We start from the raw sequence: 13058 nt of genomic DNA on the forward strand, positions 1-13058 counted from the left end.
GTGAGGTTCGCTTTCATGAGGGAAAGGGCTGCTGAGCATTGCTTTTCCAGACTTCAGATTCCCCTTTATGCATATGGAACACCAGGGTTTAGGCAACTGTGCTGGGAAGACTGGGGTGGGGAGAGCAAACCTTTCCACTAGTGCCACTTGTCTGGCTTAAAGAAGGCCAAGCCAGGCCAAATTGCTTGGCTCTCTTGGGCCTGGTGCTGCTAGATAGGGAGGCCCAAACCCTGATGTCACCCAGGCCCTCTCTCTCCCTGTGCTGAAATGCTCTCCGGACCTGCTAGATCTTTAGTGGCTCAGGCATCCTTCCCAGGGCTTTGCTTGGCTCAAATATGGCTTTTAACTTTGGTTCTATGTGCTCACCTCCCGACCCCGCACCCCACTGCATTTATTCAGCCTTCACTGAGTCATAGGTCCTGTGCTAGGGAGTAGGGATGCAGCGATGGAGAAACATGACCCCCAATGTCATGGTCTGCTGAGAAAATGGAAGCACAAACAGGTAATTCCCATTCAGCATGATGTGCATTGAGAGAAATGCAGGGAACTGTTGGAGCCCAGAGGAAGGGTGTCCACCGGACTAGGGACATGGGGAATGCTCTCTGGAGGGGCTCAGCCCACCCATCTACGCTCATCCCATTGAGCCCAGTTCTCTGCAAAAGAAGCATTCAGACCACACCAGCCCGTGCGTACCACCTCTTCTCAAAAGAACCCTACAGCTCCGAGTGCCCCTCCAATCCCACAGCACTTCCAAGGGCCTTGTGTGCTTGGCTCTCTCTTTAGGCGTGAAGTTTTATGTCCTGAATGAGAGAATGTATAACAACAGCTACGATTCCTTACTTTTGATTGGCAGTTTACAAAGCACATTCACAGCCATCACCTCATTGCATTCCCTCCCTCTCCCAGCCCCTTTCCCATCCCATGTTACTAAGAGAGAACTCCAACTCCGAGTTTTAGGGAACCAACTCATTGCACCCGCCCGCCTGCCTCTCAGTCCTGTGCTCTCTCTGTGGTATTCTGGCTGCAGATGGACAGGCAGGGAAGCATTAAGATCTAGGACACACCTGCTGTTTACCTGCTAAACACCTCACATGTGTGGTCCCATTCAATCTTCCCACCAGTCCAGTGAGGGTGGCATCATATGATCTTTTATAGATGAGGAAACTGAAGCTCCAAGAGGCAAAGTCACTGTCCAGCATCCCATGGCTCATAGTGAACAGAGCTGGGGTTTCTGTGAGTGTGGGCTTAACCCCCAGCCTCTTCACTCTTGGTTGCACCATGCGACTTGGTATTTACATTGGTATTTATCTCTCAGTTCCGGGCAGATAGTAGGGCTTAGTAAAGGTTGGGAGTCTGACTTATTCATTTGTGTTCTCTTTCTACCTCACCTTCTTGTTCTCAGAAGTGAGAGGAGGAAGTTTTGTCTCTGGAATACTGGCTCTGAGGCCACTAAAGAAACACCAGTCCCTGATTGGGCACCTGTTCTTTTTTGCCAACTGGAATGTGTCCAGTGAGGAGCAGGATGTTAGGGTGTCACAACATGACTGCCCAAGGTGGATGGTTCCTTCCTATTCTCCTCATCCCTGGGCCTGAATATGGTTGGGGTGGCTGCCCAACAATTGGGAATAGCTCTGCCACCTAATAGCCATTCCCTTGGCCAGAGCCAGGGCCACCCTGTCCAGGCCATTCCCTCAGGCCCCCATTTTCCCAGCCTTCTGGCAGATCAGCATTCTTGGATCCATGTCATGACCTCCATGTCTATTCAAAGTCAAGGCTTTCTTCTCATTTACCCAGGAATCTCTGGTTGTCTTCGTTCTGTACCTGTCTTCCGGGTCAGGTACCCGCAGGTCTCTCAGAATATGGAGTTGAACGCTGCCTCTGCCCTGGCAGCATTCTCAGGCTGGGGCCCTTGAACTCACCACCCAGGGTAGAAAGGATGGATGGAAAGAAGTCCAGAACTTCGCAGATTTGTGGAGGAGGGGCCCCTGAGCAGATTGGGGAGGCTTTGTGGGGAGTGGTGCATGGGTTTGGTTTTAACCCCTTCCCCAACAATTTTTTTGTTAAAAACGTTTCTTTTTCAGACTAATTTTTTTATTTTGGTTCTATATAGTATTTTTGATACTGGTTATGAAAACAGTTTGTAACTCGTCTTCCTATAAACCATATTTTTTTACCATATTTTCTTAGTATACTCGTTGACGACTGAAAAAGAACATTTTGTGAAAACGAGTATACACGTTTCTGCCGGGGAAGGGGTTAAAGGATGCAAGGAGATTTTCCAGGCAGAGAGATAGAGAGAAGGCATTCAACGAAGAGGGTTTTTATGCATTTATCAGCCTGTGTGCCACGAAGAAACACACAGATGTGCACATGGACAGCCTGTGGGTGTGGAAACAGCTCAGTTGCTGTGTTGAGTGTAGTTTGGTTCCTCCTTGGTGAGCATCTCTGTCCTCCCTGACTAGTGTCGTGGTTCCCACTCCCTTCTTATCTTTGAGCATTTTCCCTGAACTTGTTCCATTTTGACAGCCAGAGCTGGACTGTTGCCTTCTGGCCCGACACTGGCCTTTTGGCAGGTGTGTCCCCTGCTGACTCACCCCAGGTTGCCTTGTCCCCGGAAGCCTTGGGCCTCAGGCTCATGGCAGCTAAGTCACGTCTCCCCAACCATTTGCTGGAGGCGTTGGTGTTAAGGAGTCTTTTCCAGGGCCTGACATTTAGGCTTGTGAAAGTCTGTGGGTACATTTAGTCCATCCATCAAGCCTGTCTGGAATCTTGGTTCTGCTTCCTAACATTTGCCAGCCCGTGTCCTAGCAGGATTTCCTCTCTGCCCATCCACCAACAGACTGCAGCTAGACAAGCTTTTTGAAAATATCTTCCTCATATTCCTTCTCTTGTTCCAAACCCTTTCATTACTGCTGAATGGATAGAGTTCAAATTCTTTAGCTCAGCACACACAACTTCATGATCTAGCATCAATCTACTTTTTAGACTGTTTTATTCTATTTTTCCTGCCCAAATAAGGATGATAATCATTTCTGTATCATAGGACTTTTGTGAGGATTAAGTGAGCTCATACTACAAAAGTGCTCAGAACTGGTTTTGCAAGAATTGTGAGGGGTCTGTGATCTTATGCCACTTGCAAATTAATAGGTTAGCCTGGCACAGCTTCATGGCTGTTAAGTCAGAGACAAGGATTCTGTCACTCACTGCAAGAACAGTAGCCAGAGTATCAGTGTTTCCTTATGACCATTTCCTGGGCTCCAGCTCCCACAGGAGGAGGGCCAGGCGACAGCCTGACATCTGTGGGTTGCGTTAAGAAGAGAAGCCCTGAGCTCAGGGAACCCGAATTTTTTTTTTTAATGGGCTCTAAGCAAACCTGCCCTCTGATAAGAGGGGGTTACTATCTCTTTCTTCCAAGTCTTTCCTATACAAACCTCCTTGAAAAGATGGTCTGGAACCAGGACAACCAGTGCCTCTGCTCACAAAACATGCAGAAATGCCAGATACCATGGTGAATTGTTGCCCCACAAGGGCCATGTGTGGTAAGTGCTGTTTAAGCATTAGTCATGCTGAGGGTGGTGGTGGTGTGTGCACTTAGCTTCGGTCTCGTGGGCCTTCTCCTTGACCCCAGAACATGACTTCTGCCCTTGGTGCCTCCAGTTACACAGCTCCTCACACCTCCCCCTCCTCCACCCCTTTCTACATACTCTGCATCCAGCTCTAGCTGCTCCAACACATCTCTCCTGACCACCCCAATTCAAATGGAGTGCCCTCTCTAAACTCTGACAGTATCATGTGTCCCATTCTCTCAGCACTTAACAAATACTGTTTCCCTTCCATCAAGACTTTTGCAAAGCTCTTCCTGTCACTTGGAATTCCTTCTCTCTCTTTAGATGAACGCTACCTCATCCCTTGTTTATCAGTTTGGAGGACAAACTTTCTGTACCCGTCTGCATCAGGGGTCTCCATTTGCTCCCATGGCGTCAGTGGTGACCTCCAAGTGGCATTTCTTGTCTGGTTTTTCCTCAAGACTTGGAAATTCTGAAAGACCCTTGTGTGCCTAGCACCTGCCCGAGTGCCTGGCACAGAGGCATTTAATGAGCATTTACAGGTGAATGGGTGATTGCATGAACGCATGATTGCCCATCTCACATATTCACACAAATTTAACCAATGAGTCTAACCATGCTGGAAGCTCCTGGAAAGTGTCCCGTGGACACAGACACTTCAGTAGGTGTTTACTATCTTTATTGATGGATGAGAAAGGCAGTCAGTCATTCCCTTTCAGATGTGTCAATGTCGTCTTGCTTTAAAGGACATCTGTGAGGCCAAGGGGACCTCTACTTGAGGACGCACAACATACATTGTCAAAGATACTATTCATTCTGACTTTATAGAAGGGAAAATTCTGGTAAGCCTCCTCAAAGCAATTTAAAAACCATAAACTTCATGTTCCTCTAACTTAGTAAATATCAAACTCATTTTGTCCTTAATAGTCTACAAAATCAACACTAGTTTAAACTAATGGTGTGTTTATAGTGTTCATGGCAAGTTTCAAATTGCAAATGCATTTTTACAGTGGCTTTTGAAGGTTGATTTTGGAAAGAATGACAGAACAGTCACCGTGAGACCTGGAGCTGAGTCTGAGGCTAGCTCCCCGTTTTCCATAAAGTGATTAAGTTATACGGAGGAGGGGGGAAACTTTTGAACTCAACCTGGGGGATATGAGCCCTGAGGACACGTGCGGAGGTAGGGGTCACTGGTTAAAAACTAGCCCTCTGGGGCAAGTGAGCCTGCCTTTGAATTCTGCTTCTCTTAGTTACTGAGCCTCAGTTTCTTCCTTTGTAAAAGGAGGAAAATGTCATACAGCATAGGATTGTCATGAGAATTAAATGAGGTAACATGTGCTTAAAAACACATAGCTTAACACAGCATGTGGCACATGATAAGCCCTTAAATGGTAGCTGTTACTATTAATGAATTATAGCCAGAAAGACCTAGATTTGTATCCCACCTCAGTCACTAAGAGCTCTGTGCTGGGCATCTCAAGCTGAGGGACAGGAGGAGTTGCTTAACATCCCTGCCTCAGTTTCCTTATCTGTAGTACAGAGACCATAGTAATACCTGGGTCATAGGGTTGATGTGATGATAAATTGGCAGATGACATGTAAAGTGCTTCAGGAACGTATGGTGTATGGTAAGCACTCAGTAACTGTTAAGTTGAAAAATGGTGTTAGTAATAATTATTATTCCCTTAATCTCTTTTTCTTCATTTGTTGGAAATACATGATTGTAAGAATTAAAAGTATTTGCAAAGCACCTACCCCTGTGTCAGGCACATAGTAAGTAGGTCCTCAGGAGATGGAAGCTATTGTTTCTAGAGACCCTCTTCCTGCCTCTGCCTGGTTTTCAGCTCTGAATCAATGGCTGAAGCAATTTTGAATTTCAGGGGCTTCTCTGACATCACTGGGTGGGGGCGAGGGGCAACCCAGGGCTCCAGCAAAGCAACTGGGAACCGCAACCTGGAAGTGAACTTCCCTAATCAGCGCAGCAGGATTCCAACAGCTGGTTCTACTTTGGAAGCAATTGGAACCTCCTGGGCCCCTTGCTCTTTTTCTGCAAGGAGAAAATGCCATCCCTCAGCTAAGATTTAGAAATTTGCCACACCGTATCAGAAACAGATCCAGCCTCCGGCAAGGTCAAGGTTCCCCAGACTGCGGCCCCAGCTCCGGAGCCTCCGCAGCCTTCCTGGCAGCCTTGGAGACGGAGCCTCTGGCCCGAGGTTCAGGCTGCCTGGGGCTCTGTCAACAAGCACTGTCCTGGTGCTGGCTGACTAGAAACCACCACCCAAACCGCCCAGATTTACACTTCAAAGAGTGAGTCAAGTTCGGATGTGGAGAGCACGTTAAATAACAATTTTTAGGATATGAGTGTGAGAGTGCAGCAGCAAGAATGCATTTGATTTGGAGAGGAACTGCTTCCTAAATGCCCGCCTTATAATTTCTTCCATCTGTCTGTATTTTTGGTGGCCCCTTGAGGCCTCTTTAGTGCCTTCAGAGTGGCCAGCTAGCCTGGGTGCTGTAGGTACCAGAGGATGTTGGTTGAATGGCTGTTATCACCACACCACTGCCTGAGGTTTGATGAGTCACCTGGTGATTGAGTCCTAATTCTGAGTTTGCTAGTTGTGTGACCTCAGGAAAATCCCTTGCCTTCTCTGAGCTTCCTTTCCTCATCTGAAAGATGAGGGCCTGACTATGTGCTCTTGAAGCTCCATTGCAGCACTTTGACTTTCTAATCACAAGTGATCACAGTTGCTATGATTGCTCAAGGCATGAAAAATAGCAACTGCCATTAATTAAACTGTCATGCTGCAGACTTTACTATATCAGTGAGTGAACTGAATGAATGGATACAAAGATCTATTATCTCTTTTGAAAGAGAGAGTAAAAAGGGTGGTCGTTGCTAAGAGGGTGGGAGGTGGAGGAGGGTGTGTGGAGATCAATAGTGATGGACAGAGACTTGACTTGGAGTGGTGAGCACACAATACAGTGTACAGATGATGTGTTGTAGAATTGTGCACCTAAAACCTGTATAATTTTGTTAACCAGTGTCACCCCAATAAATTCAATACAAGTGAAAAAAAAGGAGGTAAAGTGACGTGTTGAGCACCTATTAGGTAATAGACACTACCCTAGATGCCTTAACACCTAGTTTTGTTCTCTTTTCCAGTCGGGTATTATTGCAACAATTTGTAAATGCTTAAAGAGGTTAAGTAACTTGTCACATACCTAGGATAGCCAAGGATTTCAACCCACTTTTGCATCTTGGAAAGGATATATGGATCTGATTTCCTGCGGGATTTTAAACCCCCTTCCTAAGTGTTGTTGACAATCAGGAAGGGCTCAGGCTGAGGAAATCCTGAGTAAACACTGGGTAAATGGATGAGGAGGGTCTTAGTGATCTGCTCGGAGCGGGGTAGGGCTCTGCCCAGGCCACCAGTGCTGTGAGGAGGGTGGGACATAATAGAACCCAAGCTCTTGAGTCCCCTAGCCTTTGGGCTGCAGTGTCTGCCTAGCATCAGCCAGCCCACCACATGAGCATGTCTGGGCCAGCCCTGCCCCCTTTTTCTTGAGCAGGGAATTCAATGATCAGGATGGCAAAAGGCATCTTGGGCCCTAGCTGGTTTTGCTCAGTGGATAGAGCACCGGCCTGAGGACTGAAAGGTCCCAGGTTCGATTCCAGCCCAGGGCACATGCTCGGGTTGCTGGCTCGATCCCCAGTAGGGGGCATGCAGGAGGCAGCCAATCAATGATTCTTTCTCATCTTTCTTATCATTGATGTTTCTATCTCTCTCTCCTCTCCCTTCCTCTCTGAAATCAATAAATATATATATTTAAAAAATAAAATAAAAATAAAAGGCACCTTGGTTTGGCTCCTGGAGAACAGAAAGAAGTGGCAGAAAGACCGGAAATAAAAGAGGAGGAGAAGAAAACAGGATGCAGAGACTGGGCCCAACTGGACTGGGGCCTGGAATTCCAGGGAGTTGTTTCCCCTTGGGCAGGACACCCACCACTCCTGCTTCAGGTACCTGTGTTAGTGGATAAGCCTGGGGCCAGCCTGCAGAGATTCCTGGGAGGAAGCCCTTGCCCATTTTCTAAACTGAGAGATGGACACCCAAATGCCTTCCCTTATCCCCCCCCCCCCCAACCAGAGCCTCCGGAAACACATGGGCTCTGCAGAAGGAGGTGAAGCTAGTCCCAGGGAACTGTCCCGGTGAGAGCAAGAGAACAGAGCACCCAGGATTCCTTGCTCCCACTCAAGGGGCTTTTCTGGCTCAAGCACCTGAAATTTCGCTAGTCATGCTTTAATTAATGCAACAAATATTTGCCAAGCTCCTGCTTTGATCCTGGCACTTCTAGACACTAGATATAAAATAGTGAGCAAAAGAGAATTTATTTCTCCCCTTGTGGCACTAACGGTCTAATTGGAGGGTGGAGTGGAGGTTGGGGGGCATATTAGTTTCCATAACAAATAGCTAAGAACTGGGTGTTGTGAAATAATAGAAAGGTATTCCTTCACAGTGCTGGAGGCCAAAAGTCAGACACCAAGGTGTTGATGGAGTTGGTTCCTTTTTGAAGCTCTGAGGGAGAATTGGTTCTATGCCTCTCTCCCAGCTACTGGCAATCCTCAGTGTTCCTTGGCTTATTGCTGCATTGCTCCATTCTCTACCTCTGTCTTCTCATCACCCTCTCCTCTGTGTGTCTAGTCTCCTTCCCTCTTCTTATAAGGACATTTACTACTGGATTTAAAGCCTATTCTGATCAAGGATATCTCACTTCAAGGTCTTTGTCTATGTCTACAAAAATCCTTTTCCAAATAAAGTCATCTTTACCAGGTTCCATGTGGACATATCATTGGGGGGAAGAGGGCGGGTATGCAACCCACTGCAGAGGACAGTAATAAATTTAAACAATTGCATAATAGCATATTGTGGTGAGTGGTGAGAGGAGACGAGAAACCTGGAAAGTTGTGGAATGGAGATAACATGCCCATTGAATATTTAGCTTTTCTGAACCTCACATTCTTTATGAGAATCCTCACAGTTGATGTTAGGATTCAGTTATTTGAGAGTTAAATATGAATTCTTTATTAAAAAATGATGAGAAAAAAAATGATGAGAATGTTTCTGACAAATAGTTACATATAGAATTTCTTCTTCCACTGGCCTCACATTGTCCTATTCATTTGTCTATCTAGTATGTTTTGCGACCCTATTCTGTGCTAGACTTTTGTTTTAATAGGCTCTGGGAATACTGCAGGGAATAATATTGATAAAAATTTGGTTTTGTCATTGAGTTTGCATTTTCACCATTGTGATGGTTAATTTTATTTTTCAACTTGACTGAGCCCCAGGATGCCCAGCTATTTGGTTAAACATTATTCTGAGTTTGTGACAGTGGTTTTTTAATTGAAAGTCACATTTAAATCAGTAGATTGAGTAAAGCAGATTACTCTTCCTAATGTGGGTGGGCCTCATTCAATCAGGTGAAGGCCTGGCTAAAACAAAAAGACTGACTCTCCCTGAATGAGAGAATTCTTCCTACTTGATGGTCTCTGAACTGAGACCTCAGCTTTTCTTCTGCCTTATGACTGAAAGTGAGGCATCAGCTCTTCCTGGGGCTGAGTCTGCCAGCTTTCAGGTTGGAACTCATCCCATTGGCTCTCCTGGTCTCAGGCCTTTGGCCTCAGATCGGAGCTAAACCATTGGCTCTCCTTGGTTTCCAGTTTGCTGACTGTGTATCTTGGGACTTGTCAGCCTCCATACTCACATGAACCAATTTTTTAAATCTCTCTCTCTCATTCTGTTTCTTTAGAGTGCCCTAACAACTACTAATCATAATCACCATAATCTTATTTGTATCTGTCTAGCACCTTCTTCATCCGTTATCTTTTTTAATTCACAAAACAACATTGGGAAGTAGGCACTATGAATACAGAGGAAGAGACTGGGGCCTAAGGAGGATCCCCTTTCATTGACTGGTCCCCCACCAGAGAAACAGCCTCAGGTCCCTGCAGCCAGAGGACATGTAGGAAGCTGGATGGAAATGTTGTCCTCAGGTCAGGTTTTCTAAGCCACTTTAACAAGAGAGCAGCATTTCGATTATTATTATCATTTTTCATTTTGTGGCCAGGGTGGAAAAATAGTCACTCTCCTCTTTGATTTTTAGTATAGCATTGGTCATCAGTTAGAAACCTCCTAAGATTCCCTCAGGGGGAAATATGAGACTGCTGAAACATGGGCTAGGCAAATCTTGTGAAATAATATATCTGTAAGATCTTTTAGGAAAGCTTCAGCTGGACTTTAAAAAAAAGTCTAGATGAGTCATGGAGACTCCAGTTTAAAATGATTTTGAATTTATAAATCCCTTCCTTATGGAGCAAGGACACTGAAGCCCAGAGGTCCACTGGCTTCCTGAGGACCACAGTTTGAAAGGAATGTACTGATATTGTTGCTCATATGCCTTGACTGAACAGATGCTCAGTGCTCTGTTCATGATTTTATGTTCATGCAGTGAATGCAAGGACTCTCTTTTCCCTCCCTCCAGTTCTCGGGGTCATTTCATGCCAACCCCGTGGAGTGGGGATGGAATGGCAGTGAAAAGTGTGTTCACACTCCTGTTTTCTCTACACTCTTTGCTCACAGATGATCCTTTAAAACACAGGTTACCACTAATGGCCCTGCATTTGTGAGCAAACTAATTTGGAGTCTGATAGACTTAGGTTTCAATCACAGCTCTCTTGCTTGCTACCTTTGGAAACTTAAGACAAAATCCATAACATGTTAGACATCAGTTTCTTCCTTTACTAAGTAGGCATAGTACCACTCTAATTTTTACAGGAAGACTAAATAAGATATGCATGTAAGGCAGTCAACACAGTGCCCAACATAGTAAGTGATCAAAAACACTACCAATTATTATTAAGGTGAAATTCACCATCAAGACCATATACTAGCTTCAAGGCTAAGTTCAAGGCTGCCTCCCATACCCACTCCAGCTGGGAGTGAATGCAATCTTCTTTGAATTTAAAGTTATTTTATGGGCCTTTCACAGCCTTTTATGTTGTCTTGCATTGTCCCTGTATCACCATGGGAAGTCTCTTTCTTCTCTGGGCCAGGTTTTTCTATCTGTAAAATGGATGGTGGGGGAGGAGAAACACCTCCCTCACAGGGGTTTTGAGAGATTTAAAAAATTATAAAAGTGCTCAGCAAACTGAGAAAATTTAAACATTCATTCATTCATTCATTCATTCATTTGCATATTTATCAAGGAAAAGCTGCTGTGTGTTTGGCATTGTAGTTGGTACTGAGGAAACATTGGCAAACAAGACCCTGTCTCTGTCTTTGAGGACTTAACAATCAGGTACATTTCAGTATATGAGATGATGATGATGATTTTATTAATTGTCGTCATCAAATCTCCTGGGATAGATGAGAGCTCTTGGGTGGCAGGGACCTTCATGAATATTAATCACAAAACATGTCAGGGGTCAGATCAGAAATGGCACAAATGAAATTCACAGAATATGATCATTCCATTTTCCTGCTTAAGGTTCAGTGGCTCTGAGGATAAAATCCTAGTTTTTGAAGCAGGGCAGCTTTTAAAGTTCTTTTTCAGGTGAGCAATGTGTCACTGCTCAGCCCTCTGTAAATCTCCCTTGATGCTCCAGCACACAAAACTCCATTTAGATCTCTCACACCCCATTCTCTTCCTCGTGCTGTTAACTATGCCATTCCTCCCTTTTCCTCTGTGTAGCAAACCCTTGCCTGTCCTCTCAGGACCCTCTTTACCACTCCTTAGGGAGGCTCAGACACCTGTGTGCTCAGTGGCCTTCTGTGATCACCTCCATGAAGTGGCAGATGCTACCATCTGCATTTTTGTCTGTATCCCTAATAGATGGAGACCTCTATGCCAGTGACTCCTGTCCCTGACATCCAACAGAGAACCTGGGACAGAAGGGCTTAGTGTGTGTTGGGTGAGTTAATGAGTGTCATTCATCATTCATTCTCGGCTACCTTCTCAAGTCTTGGGTTGAATACATTAATCAAGCATCCATTTATTCAAAAAGGGTTGGGAAACAGAAATTGCTTTTCTGCCACTTCCAAGAGAGGGAGTTTGATTTTTACCCAGGGCCTCTTGGAGCTGTCTGAATCTGTTGCCACAATAAAGATGAGTGTGGATTCCAAGGATACCAAGGGAAGCCAGAGACTGCCAAAGGAAAGAGATTTGGAGACTCCTCTCTATCCCAAGAGGGCTCAGAAGTGGTTCTCAGTGTTGTCAGTGTCAGGAGAGGAGAGGACTTCCCCATTTCAAGAAGTGTTTGCAGTCCTAGATGAAGGACTTCCAGCCTGTTGTCAAAGAAGTACCTTCTTCAACTTAATTTTCTCCTGGGATGCCCATGGCATAATTCGAAGAAAGACTGGACCAGCATCCTGGTTCTTCCACTTGCTGGTTGTGTGACTTGGGGACCCCTCTGAGTCTTGGTTCCTTCTCTGTAGGAATCTACCTCACATGGTGGTGGAACAGGTTCAATAGGATGACACCTGCAGTGTGTCGCCCACTGTCCAGTGCTTCAAACACATCTATGAAGTGTGAGTTCTCATTTTGCTCTGTCACAAACACTCACTCTGAACATGCTTCCAGTTGTTAACACTGACTAGTTGACTAGCGATGTCTGAGCCACAAGATGTTTCCTGAAATCTGCTAAGAAGAACAGTGACACCAGGGGAGTGATTACTATGAACCAGGCGCTGTCCTAGGTGCTTACATATATGATTCTTTCCAGTATCCCTATGGGGAGATACTATAGTTATCCATATTGCTATTCCTAATTTTCAGAAGAGGAGACTGAGGCACAGAGAGGATACTAGTCTTGCCTATGGCTGCACAGCTGACAAGTGGGGAGGCAGGGATTCTGGGTCCAGAGCTCCACAGGACTAATAGAGCTGGTGCACCATTCACACTTCAGCCAATTGGAGATTTGGGTGAATTAGTTAACCAGTGGTACCAAACCAAGCCCTATAATCTCAGCCTAAAGCAAAGAAACTTGCTCTTCTAGGAAGTTTGTGGAAGTCACATTCTCAACAAGGATTTCCAATACCTTTTGGAATGTTAAAAACACTTCAAGGAACCCCTCTCTCACTATCTTTATACCTTCCCAGACCTTTGAAGTCCAGGGGTCTGAGGTTAGAAATACCAATGTGACCTAACTTCTTATGCAAAGGAAGAGAGAGAGAGAGAGAGAGAGAGAGAGAGAGAGAGAGAGAAAGAGACAATGTGGTAAGACTAATTACCACATTTAGCTTGAGTATAGTAAGCAATACATTTTATCAAAAAAAAAAAACAAAAAAAACAAAACATACTAAGCCCAGCTAGTGGTTGGGCATTAAACTGTGAACCAGGAGGTCACGATTCGATTCCTGGTCAGGGCACACGATCAGGTTGCAGGCTTGATCCCCAGTATGGGACACGTAGGAGGCAGCCGATCAATGATTCTGTCTC

General features: G+C 45.3%; 1 long non-coding RNA gene across 1 annotated transcript in view; it reads left to right on the forward strand.

The window, feature by feature from the left end:
* Positions 1-13058, forward strand: part of LOC102753145 — a 133113-nt gene that overhangs the window by 44878 nt on the left and 75177 nt on the right. The gene's annotated exons all lie outside the window — the stretch shown is intronic.

The sequence above is a fragment of the Myotis davidii genome, unplaced genomic scaffold, assembly GCF_000327345.1.
Source record: "Myotis davidii unplaced genomic scaffold, ASM32734v1 scaffold79, whole genome shotgun sequence".
Classification (NCBI taxonomy): Eukaryota; Metazoa; Chordata; class Mammalia; order Chiroptera; family Vespertilionidae; genus Myotis; species Myotis davidii.